This window comes from Saimiri boliviensis, chromosome 4, assembly GCF_048565385.1.
Source record: "Saimiri boliviensis isolate mSaiBol1 chromosome 4, mSaiBol1.pri, whole genome shotgun sequence".
NCBI lineage: Eukaryota > Metazoa > Chordata > Mammalia > Primates > Cebidae > Saimiri > Saimiri boliviensis.
The window spans coordinates 15,898,768-15,911,189 of NC_133452.1; the positions used below are offsets into that span (position 1 = coordinate 15,898,768).

Below are 12,422 nucleotides of genomic sequence, written 5' to 3' on the forward strand. Positions count from 1 at the left end.
CCAGTTGCAACCCAGGAAAAGGAGAAGCCAGAATCTGCCCCTCTGCAAATGGTGCGAAATTCCGTGGCTCTACCCCAATGCGCATGCCTCCCTGTGCATAAGCTGGACAGAGGACGCTGGGGACCCCATTATACTTGGCTCTCTCACTGGGGTCAAACAATCCTCAAGACTTGGCCTCCCAAAGTGCTGGGATTAGAGGCATAACCTACAGCATCCAGCCACCAGTACTTTTATCATTGGTGTTTTCATGAGATTTCTTTTCTCTATTTTTACCTAGTTATTTTCTACTTATTTTCAAGTGGTTACATAGATTGATTTTATGGGATACAATAAAAAGGATTCGGCCCAGTTTTTGTTGTTAAGCAGAGAAATTGCTTCTTAGGATGTATTTTAAAGGGTTAGATGACACCTGGAGTGGGTTGAACTTGAGCAAAGTTTTAAAAATAATTGTGTCTCAAAGTTGAATAAAGGAATTGGGCCCCAGTGTCATTCTTTGCTTTAAGATGACTGTGAGAATAACAATTAGGAGGTTAATATATTATCGAAAGTGGTAATTTTACCAGTTTTGAACTCATGTTCAAAGACATAATTGGAATAATTTTCAGTAGACATCAGTCTTTATTTCTTAGGAAATCACAGTGATTAAATTAATGGCAGGGAGCCTCTCCTATTATTTGAAGATAATAGGAGTCTGTTGAGGATCAGTGGGGAAAAAGGAATGATACATGTTCTATTAAAGACTTCACATTAGAAACGTTTCTTACTACTCCTCGTCTTGCCACAATTTATACATTTAAGCACAATCATATATGCAACTTCTTTTACTGCATTTGGCCTAAAAACTAATTCAAATAAAGAATAAGACTAATGCCTTTCTTGGGATAAAAGTATACAGTTTTTTTTTTAGGGGGTGCGTAATATGCCAATTCAAGAGAAAGTCATGTGATGCTCTAAGAGCTTTGTAGAAATGCAAAACATAGTTCAATTTTTTCTCTGGGGTTTTTATTCAGGAGTCTTAGTAAAGTGGTTTTTGGCAGTGGACAATTGCACCCTATTTTCTTCAAGATCTTTCTATACTGAAAATGATTTAGATGGTATAGCTGAGTCTAACGCAACCCAGATAAGCATCTGCAGTTGCACTTACCTGGACTTGGGTGGTTTTGCTTTTTTTTTTTTTTTTGACAGAGTATTGCTCTGTCTCCAGGCTAGAGTGCAGTGGTGTGATCTCAGCTCACTACAAACTCTGCCTCCTGGTTCAAGTGATTACCCTGCCTCAGCCTCCCAAGTAGCTGGAACTACAGGCACATGCCCCCATGCCTGGCTAATTTTTTTGTATTTTTAGTGGAGATAGAGTTTCATCATGTTGGCTAGGATGGTTTTGATCACCTGACCTCATGATCCACCCTTCTCAACTTCCCAAAGTGCTGAGATGACAGGCGTGAGCCACTGCGCCCCGCCGGTATTGCTTTTTAAATTTTAATATCACTCTAAACCTTTTCTGGCTTTTGACCTCTTCAGTATCCTTGACCTATAAGTTGGGAAACCTGTTTGTTTCTCCTTCTGGCTGTAATGTCTACTTAGAGATTCGTGTTATTGGTCGTGACTCAAGTTACATACACCGATTCCCGAGCTTTTCTCAACTTGATTTTGAACTAAACGACACGGCAATTGTGAGGCTTCAAGGCAAAAAGCAAATCAGAAAAACGACCTAATTTAATAGCTAAAAAGTTCTTGTAAACATATAGATGACCACAACAGGAAATACCGTTTTCATTGTTTAGGAAAGTAGGAGGAAGTGACCTAAGATCTTGTTTGGGGAGAAGGGAAGAGCTGGCACGTGACTAGCCGCACTGAAGCAAAGGCAAATACACGAAGAAAAGCCAGTCACTTTGAGTGTTAGGTTATTTTAACATATCGCTCACTTCTAATTTAATAACCATTTTCCCCCCATTGTTTCTGGTTTAGTTATTATAATTTGAAATATCTGTGGTTGAAAAACTGTTTAGCTAAATCATGATACCTCACTATCTTGTAATTTAACACAACGAAATAAGAACTGTAAGGCAGAGTCTGGACAATGGGGAGTACAGGTTACAAAAGAGAAAAAGGGACCTAGATTTATCTGACATGAAAATAGAGGGTTTCTTACTCTAGGGTGAGTTTTACAATAATTCTACACTTAAGTTTTGGCTGCTGAACTAGACTTGCCAGTTGTATGAATTTGGATGAAGTTCTATTCAGAAGAGAAAAGATGACCAAAATAAAAAGCCTACCTCTTGGGATTGTAGTGCAAATTGCATGAATTAATCCATATCAAAGCATTTTGTGAATTGCAAACTGTGACACTAAATTTACTTTATAGGAGGCAATCCCTAAGTGTTATTAAGTAATTGAAAGAAAATATTAATCCAACATGTTACGTGGTTTTCCTAATGTATAAAAAGAAGGAAAGCGTTCCAACCTGTGACTACCTCTGCCAAAAATGCTTGACTTAGTCATGAGGGAACAATCAGTCGAATTCAAACTGAGGACTGTTAGGCAAAGCAACTGGCCTGGGCTCTACAAAAACGTGTCATGAGAGGTAAAAGGAGACTATAGACATGCCTGGGTAATCCTTGATTAAATCCAGAATTTAAAATAAGGTATAACAAATCTTCCACACTGAAACAGACATTAGTGTTAAAATTGGAACATTTGGACTGTATATAGATAGCATTGTGTCAATTTAAAATTTCCTGAGTGTGACCATTATTAATTACGTAACTATGGTAGGATCATTGCTCTTAGGAGGTACACGCTGAAGATGTAAGGGTAAACCATCTTTAGGTCTACCAGTGGCTTAAATGGTTCAGCAAAATGTTTAGTTAGGCAGAGAGATAAAGCAAACATGGAAAACTTACAATTTGGGAATCAAGGTGAAAGCCATGTAGGTATTCATTGCTACCTATTCCTACAAACTTTCTATAGTTTTAAACATTTTCAAAATAAAATTTTGGAAAAAAATTGAAAAAATCCTAGTACTCAAGTAGATTGAGTTATTAAAATACAGATCTTGAAATGTGTCCTTTACAGATCATATCTTCCTACCACTTTATTTTTCTGTGTGATGCAAATATATAGATTTAAAAAAAGAAAAGTCTGTGTTTTTATAAATATATGCTTTAGGCAATGAATGGAATTGTTGTTACTAATTTGAACATTTTCCCACTGGAAAAATTCCAAGAAAATGATAGAAGTTCTCAAGCTGTGAAAGAATGTGCACATCTTTCATGGTATTTAAAAGTGAAGTAAAAATGTATCATGGGGTGAGTTCAAAGGGTTAGAACATTATTTTTAACTATCCTCTTTAGAAAACAATTCCATTTTGAGGATCTCAGTTTAATGATTTCGTGATAATTTGCTTTCCAGATCTTCTTTCCTATGAGATAAAACTTTTGTTTTCATTTTTTGAAAAAGACATTGGGAAGTTATTGTTAGCAGAGGTGACTCTGTACAGACTTGTTTACTAGAGTTATTCATTTATTTACGAGTTGATTGATTTCTTTTTCTTTTTCTTTTTTCTTTTTTTTTTGCCTCTCAGAGTGAAGAATATACCATGACTATCAAATACTTTAGAACTTTATATGAAGAGTCTGTTTTATAAGCAATTATGTGTATTTAGATGCCCAAGTATAAATTGAATGCTCTAGAAATGGGGTACTTACTGCAGCAACTTGACTCTTCCCTCGTCGAAGGAATTGAGGGGCATGACATAGAGTGAGAGACTGAGGCACATTGTTGAGCAGGAGTGAGAACTGATTAAAAAGTTTTAGAGCAGGGACAAAAGGAGGTAAAGCACATTTGGGAAAGTGCCAAGCGAACAACTTGGGAGATCCAAGTGCTCTGTTTGATCGTTGGCTCGAGGTTTTACACAGTGGCATGGGGAAGGGGTTTCTGTCTCTCCTCCTCTGATTCTTCCCTCAGGGCAGGCTTTCCGCATGTGTAGTGGCCTGCCAGCACTTCAGAGGAGAGCATGCTCAGTGTGTTTACTGAAGCTGTGTGTGTGCTCACTTGAGGCATTTTTTCCCTTACCAGCCAAATGTTCCTAGAGGGAGGTCATATACCAGTTAAACTCTGCCATTTTGCCTCTTACTGCACATGGTTGGGTCCATTGGCCAACTCCTGAGATCGCCTCAGGAAGCTGATGATCACCAGCTTCAAGCGTTTCCTACCTGTTGTGAGACTGCCTTTCCCTGGCACCAGCTGCCACCAATGATTATTTTAGAGAGACAGTTTAACAACTGCCTGACCATCACCTGATGGTTTAACATTGCCTGACATTCCCGGATGGTGGTGGTAATGGGACTTTCCTGACCTGTTTGTGTTTGCTGAGCTATCTACTCTAACATTATCACGATGACCAACTTACTATTTTGTTGCTGCTTCTTGGGGTTGATGTAGTGGGATTCTGATTTTCTCCTAGGTGATTAAGTCCAGGCAGAAATGTCATGGCTCACTTTTCTCTTTCTCTCTCTCTCTTTTTTTTATTTTTTCACCCATAAAGGTCAAAGACAACAGAACTGGATCAAGAAAGTTCATAACTTTTTGGTATGTAATTGAAAACTCTTTCCAACAAATTTTTCCTCTTTAGTGATATTTATGATCTGAAAGGCCTGAGTTTCTCTTTGTTATTCTAATTTGTGAATTAAATTAGTGTAGCCTAGATATGTTTATCCCTAGGCTAGGATTTATGCAGAGGGAAGTTAATAGTATTGATAAATTGCTAACTATCTTTGGTCCTCTGAAGATTACTTTTCAGTGGGAGACTTGTCTACTAAAGTCATTTATTTATTTATTTGTTGATTTTTTTTTTCTTTTTACCTCTCTCAGAGTAAGGAATATACCATGACTATCAAAGTACTTTAGAGGGATTATTACATGAAGAGTCCGTTTTACAAGCAATTGTGTGTGTTTAGATGCCCATGTATAAATTGAATGTTCTAGAAATGGGATACTTACTGATTTAAATTGACCAATAATTACAATTAAATATTTATATTTAATAATTATAGTACAACAGTGAAATAATTTTAAGATATTCCCACCTCTACAGTTGATAGGTTTATTCCTAATGATCTAGGAAAGACTGGAGTTGAATAACTATAATTCTTCTCATTATCCCTCTGATTTTCTATTATGAAATGATTTTAAAGTAATCATATGTCTTAACTCCTCACTGGGGTATCCATCCTTTGTTTGGTTTAATTCGTTTATTTATTTGTTTATTTTTTGAGCCAATGTCTCACTTTGTCTCCGAGACTGGAGTGTAGTGGCATGATCACAGCTCACTGCAGGCTTGACCTTTCAGGCTCATGCGATTCTTTCACCTCAGCTTTCCAAGTATACCACTATGCCCAGTTAAGTTTTAAATTTTTTTGTAGATACAGGGTCTCATTATGTTGCTCAGCCTGATCTCTAACTCCTGGCTTCAAGCAATCTTCTTGCACAGGCCTCCCAAACAGCTAGGATTATAGGCATGAACCCTTGCATGAGGCCTTAATTGTTGTGGTTTTGTTTTTTTTTCCAGAGATGAAACACAATTTTAAACTTGCTGGGGAATTCAAAGGAAGCATTATTTTCACAGTTATCTGTTAAGGACACACTTTTTGTGAGTCTATAGATGTAACGAAAAATTCTGGTAAATTTTCAGGAAGTATTGGTATATTAACTTAAATACTATTATTTTTCTATGACCCAGACAATAATCACTATTGTTCCCAATATGTAGTTGGCTACCATTTCCGATTATGTTGCAACTGCCTTTGAAATATTATTAGTCATAACTCATTAGTCACCAGTGTGCCTTTTGGTGACCATTATCCTACTCTTTCTTGTTTTGTAGTTATTAAAACCTGTTGTCCTGGTTGTCTGACTCATGGACATACAGATTAGTTTTGGTGCATACCTTAGTTGTTCGGATGTCTTCTAAGACATAAATTCTGTTGTCTCATATATACAAAATATGTGCATTTACTGATGAGTCAGTCAGTAAGTTGCCTGCATGGCCTTCTGCAGTAAAGAATGCTTTATTTACCATAAAATTCGATGTGTTGTTGAGGAATTTTAAGTGATGCTTTTTATACTCATATTTTCATTGATGATTTACAAAACTGGGCTCCCTAAGGTATTGACGAAAGTGGGTGATTTTTCTATCTTCAAAAGTTGTCAAGTATGTTTTCTAGTATACTTCTGGCTCTCATATTAGAGACCTCCTCATCACAGTAGGCATCTAGTAAGAGCATGGCTTGTCATAAGGAGGCTGCGTTTGTTGGAAGACTGAATTAGATGAACTTTATAGTCTCTTGTAATAAAGTAAGAGACAGCCTAATGGTACAAAGGGGAGGGTCTGAGTTCAGAGGGCTGGGGTTAGAATCTTATCTCTGACACAGATACACACCAATGTACGACCTTGGGCACATTACTTAACCTTTACGCACTTCACTTTCCTCTTCTGTTAAATGGAGACTAATAGTATCTTCCATTGCTGGTGTAAGGATTTATTGAGTTAATATGAATATAGCTCTTAGAACAATATCTGGTACATAATTAGGCACTTAATAAATGTTAGTTATGATAGTATATTAGTCAGTTCCCACACTGCTATAAAAAATTACCTGAGACTGTGTAATTTATAAAGAAAAGAGGTTTCATTGGCGCACAGTTCCGCAAGCTGTACAGGAAGCATGGCTGGGGAGGCGTCAGGAAACTTACAATCATGGTGGAAGGCAAAGGGGAAGTAGGCACAGTCATCACATAGCAGAGCAGGGCAGAGAGAGAGAAGGGGAAATGCTATACACTTTTTATATTTTATTTATTTTTATTTTTTAATTAAAAAAAAAAACAACCAGAGATGTTGCCCAGACTGATCTCAAACTCCTGAGCTCAAGCGATCTGTTACATACTTTTAAACAACCAGTTCTCATGAGAACTCACTCACTATCATGAGAACAACAAGGGGGAAATCCACTCCCATGATCGAGTTACCTCCCATCAGTCCCCTCCTTCAACACTGAAGATCATAATTCAACATGAGATTTGGGTGGGGACACAGGGCCAAACCATATCAGATGGTGATGAATGATCTTGCCATCAGCCCTGGCCTTTAAGATTGGAGTGCACCTTGCAATAATTGGTGTGAATTTCCAACAACTTATTTCTTCAGGTGTCCTTGTGTACTGCCGTGGTTTCACCTGATGCTAACATGAAGGCAAAGCTCAGACTCTTCACCTCTTTTCTTTTCTTTTTTTCTTTTTTTTTTTTTTTAAGATGGGGTTTCACCCTGTTGGTCAGGCTGGTCTTGAACTCCCGACTTCAGGTGATCCACCCACCTTGGCCTCCAAAGTGCTTGGATTACAGGTGTGAGCCACCACACCCGGCCTTCTTCACCTCTTTTCTACTGAAACTGACACTGTGGTGTCACTTCTTCCATCACACTGCTCTCCCCATTTTACAGGCTCCACCTCTCCTCTTCCCCTGACTGCCTCATTGCAGGTCTTTCTATACACCTCCAAACACTGCTGCATTTCAGATTTTATGCCAAAGGGGCTTATGATGATATTTTTCTAGCAAAGTCAAATGTTTACATAAGAGAAAGTCTTGAGCCAGCTAGTAGGATAATAAAATGTCCCCAACTTGGCATGTTAACAATTTTCATCTTTTACCCCTGTCATTAAGCAATACTGAAGGAACCTTGTTTATCTAGTCACTGTAATAAATTATAGACAGAGTTCTTTTTTAATTTTTTCAAGATGGAGTTTCGCTCTTGTTGCCGAGGCTGGAATGCAATGGCATAATATCTGTTCACAGCAACCTCAGCCTCCTGGGTTCAAGTGATTCTCCTATCTCAGCCTCCAGAGTAGCTGGGATTACACGCATGCACCACTATGCCTGGCTAGTTTTTTGTATTTTTAGTAGAGACAGGGTTTCTCTATGTTGGTCAAGCTAGTCTTGAACTCCTGACCTCAAGTGATCCGCCCTCCTCGGCCTCCCAAAGTGCTGGGATTCCAGGCGTGAGCCACCATGGCTGGCCAGAGATAGTTCTTTTTGAAAAGTTTTAATTTTACTTTAAGTTCTGGGATACATGTGCAGAATGTGCAGGTTTGTTACACAGGTATACATGTTGTGGTTTGCTGCATCTATCAACCCGTTATCCGAGTTTTAAGGCCTGCATCCACTAGGTATTTGCCCTAATGTTTTCCCTCCACTTGCCCCCTACCCCCAACAGGCCCTGACGTGTGATAGATATAGTTCTTAGTTCAAAGATGTATAGTGGGAGCAAACAGTTCGTATGTAGTTTTCATTTACATGTGCCTACATTTTTGGCCCCATGATTATTTCAAGTTCTCCACAGATTTCTCACGTACAGAATGCTTGTCTAATTATTTTGACATATTCCTGAAGGGCAGTAAATACTGTGGAGTTTTATGTGAATGCATTTGAACATCAGGTTATATTTTTCTTACTATGTTTTACTTGCTATGGCTTATGAAACTTACGTTCTAAGACTTGCTTAATTTTGATTTATGTTACCAAGTGATTCAAGGTGTCAACGGACTTTTTCCAGAACAGAAATGTGTGGGGCCAGGTCTCACACCTCTAATAAAGAAACAACTCAGACTCCAAGGGTTCCTTGCCTTATTTTAAAATAAACTCTGTTAAAATCTTGTGTGCTGGCAGTGAAGAAATAGATGACCACATATATTTTATTCTTGAAGGCTCATAATTTTTGTGCATATGTGTGCAAAATATAACAATGTGAAAAGAATGTGGACAACTAGATTACAAAAAGAAATGGCTGAAAGAATACTTATATGGAGATTATTCCTTGAAAACAGAATCTGCAAGCTTTTCAGATTATTGAGAGGGCAGGTTAACATTTGAGCTATTGTTTTCTTGGTTAATAGTATTTTTAAAAATTTTAGCTAAAAAATATGGGTATAGCTTTCTCAAAGACAGAATCCAATTTCAAGAATGATGAGGTATTAATTGAAAATCTCAAAATCTTTTGAGATTATTTCCACATATTATTAGGGCATTTCCTCAGAACATTTTCTTCATTCATTGTATGTGGACAGTGAGGAGAAAGGAAAAGAGCAAGCTTTCTCAGCAAGTGAAAGGTTTCTTGTTGCCATTTTCAATTTTCCCTGAGTTTATTATCCTCAGTAGGAATATCAGTGTCTTTCCTAATAAAATCACCTTCCAGCCAAAGTGTTAAAAAAGGCAACTACCTACCTTGGGTATATGTCAGTTTACATGGAAAAAATTTAAACAGAGCTTGAAGAAATATAGGAAAGACTTTTGTTAATAATTAATAAGGCACAGGAGCTCTTATTAGACTAGACTGGGCTATGCTGAAATTAACCTGGAGTAACTCTGATTTCTTTTTCTTTCTTTTCTTTTCTTTCTTTCTTTCTTTCTTTTTTTTTTTTTTTGAGACGGAGTCTCACTGTGTTGCCAGGCTGCAGTGCAGTAGCGCAGTCTTGGCTCACCACAAACTCTGCCTCCTGGGTTCAAGTGATTCTCCTGCCTCAGCCTGCTGGGTAGCTGGGACTATAGGTCTATACCACCATGCCCAATTAATTTTTATATTTTTAGTAGAGACAGTGTTTTACCATGTTGGCCAGGATAGTCTTGATCTCTTGACCTCATGATCCATCCACCTCGGCCTCCCAAAGTGCTGGTATTACAGGTGTGTGCCACCGCGCCTGGCCAACTCTGATTTCTTACCCACACTCTGTGTTCACTGCTGGTCATCAGGAGGGTAGGGCTCTTCTACTTCACGTAGTCACTCAGGGATCCCGGCTGATGAAAGCTCCACCATCCTACAACTCCACCATGTCAATAGGTAACTTCGGAGTTGGCCATGACACAGAGTGAGGGTATGGGGGCACTCATACACTTCTCCAGACAGAAAGTGATGACATCACCTCTGCCCATTCCCCATTGGCCAGAACTACTCATATGGCCTCTCCTAATGCAGGGGCCTGGGAGGTCTTCCTGGAGGCTGAGGGAGGAGAGGAGAACTATACATAGAGCACACTAGCAGTTTATTGTCTGATGAAATGTGCTGCAAAGTTATCATATCTAGTATCTCTATACAACACCTTTCCTTTCTAAATCAATCACACTTACACTTCCTTCTGTTCTTCTAGGCAATTGAGTTATTTTAATATTTTTAAGTTAACTTCACATTTTTTACTTTCTGACTTTAGGTGAGAATAAGTGAAACAAAGATGAAGAAGGAAATAGTGAAGGCATAGATATAATCAACAGTGGAAAAATGTCTAGTAACATTTTAACCTTCATCTGTTTATAGACTTCGTTTGTGTTATTAATAGTACTCTTTTTTCTCAGCAAAGTCATTACTTGAAATTAAATGTAACTGCAAATATGTGAGGATTGATTACAAAATCATTTCAGGGATATCAAGCTAGAAATATCAAACTATACTTGCACAGTTTCAATAGGCTGGATTTTATTTGTCCTTCTTTTCTTAATTACCTGCTCATCTTTCCCTGAATCTTAATCTCATGTTCTTTTCCTTCTTCTATCTCATGCTTTTCTTTTTAAATGTCTTTGTCATTTTATTAAAGTTTTTTTTTTTTTTAATCAAGCAATGTTTTCAAGTAGGGCACATAAAGAATAAACAAATATGTCAAAAATGTGTTTATTTTGCACTCACACTTGATTGTAGGTTTGGTTGGATATAGAACTTTATGTACAAATTTGTTTTCACTCAGAACTTCAAAGGCATTCCCCCCCTAGTCTTCAGCATCCCATCTTGCACAAGAAATCTAATGCTGTTCTTGTTCTCATTTAGAGATGGTACATTTTTATTCTGTCTATAAACTTTAAGAATTTTCTGTGTACTTTAAAATTCTGAAATTTCACAAGACATAGTCAAATGTACAATTTTTTTGAGGTGGTGTTACACTCTTGTGCTCCAGGCTGGGGTGCAATGGCACGCACGATCTCGGCTGACTGCAACCTCTGCTTCCCGGGTTCAAGTGATTCTCCTGCTTCTCAGCCTCCAGGGTAGCTGGGATTAAAGGCATGCACCACCATGCCCAGCAAATTTTAAATTTTTACATTTTTAGCAGAGACATGGTTTCACCATGTTGGCCAGGCTGGTCTTGAACTCCTGACCTCAGGTGATCTGCCTGCCTTGGCCTCCCAAAGTGCTGGGATTACAGGCATGAGCCACTGCACTTGGCCCAGAAGATTTCTTTTTTCCACTCTCTCCCTGGGCTCTGCTTCCTGCTGTTTTGGCTTCATTTTCTATCTCTTTTCTTCACCGGTTCAGCAAGATGACTACTGCTAACTCTAGGTTAGCATTCATGGCTGACACCCCAGAAAAAAGGGATGAATCTCTTTCCCAATATTTCAGACAGAACTTCCTGATTATCTTGCCTTGCTATACATGCTCTTTTCTGGATTGGTCATTGTGACAAAGGAGAGTAAGTACTTTGATCCATCTGCTTCTTACCACTTCTATCACTACCACTCTGGTCCAGCAGAAGAGATAACATTGTAATGTCTTCCTGGGATCATTCCAGTAGCCTTTTAATTGGTTTATCGGTTTATGTCTTTTCTTTCTTTCAGTTTGTTCTCAGTGCTGGAGCCAGAGCTGTTTATGTGTTTGTCAGATCAGAACCCTGCAAGGCCATTTTTTTTTTCTTTTCTTTTCTTTTTTTTTTTTTTGACACAGAGGCTTGCTCTATCACCCAGGCTGGTGTGCAATGGCACAATCTCAGCTCACTGCAACCTCTGCACCCCGCCTGGGTTCAGGCAACTTTCCTGCATCAGCCTCCCAAGTAACTGGAATTACAGGCAAATGCCACCACCTCTGGCTGATTTTCTGTATTTTAGTAGAGACGGGTTTCACCATGTTTGCCAGGCTGGTCTTGAGCTTCTGACCTCAGGTGATCCACCCGCCTCGGCCTCCCAAAGTGCTTGGATTACAGGCATGAGCCACCATGCCCAGCTAAGCTTGTTCATTTCACTTCAAGGAAAACTAAAGTCTTCAACAAGAGTTTATTTGTTTATTTAGAGACAGGCTTTCACACTGTTACCAGGGCTAGAGTGCAGCATGGCTCATTGCAATCTCAAACTCCTGGGCTCAAGTGATCCTCCCATCTCAGCCTTCCACGTAGTTAGTACTATAGGCATGCAGCACCACGCAAGGCTGCTTTTTAAACTTCTGTTTGTTTGTTTGTTTGAAACGGGGTCTCACTCTGTTACCCAGGCTAGAGTGCAGTGGCATTATCTTGGCTCACTGCAATCTCTACCCCTCAGGTTCAGGCAATTCTCCTGCCTCAGCCTCCCGAATAGCTGGGATTACAGATGTACATCACCATGCCTGGCTAATTTATTTATTTATTTAT

At 38.7% G+C, this 12,422-nt stretch overlaps 1 protein-coding gene across 5 annotated transcripts in view; it reads left to right on the forward strand.

Moving 5' to 3' along the window:
* Positions 1-12,422, forward strand: part of IPCEF1 (interaction protein for cytohesin exchange factors 1) — a 202,049-nt gene that overhangs the window by 63,134 nt on the left and 126,493 nt on the right. For all 5 annotated transcript variants that reach the window (XR_012517151.1, XM_074397235.1, XM_074397233.1 and 2 more), the window contains one exon: positions 4,544-4,587. The gene's annotated coding sequence lies outside the window, so the exon portion shown is untranslated. The remainder of the gene's footprint in view (positions 1-4,543; positions 4,588-12,422) is intronic.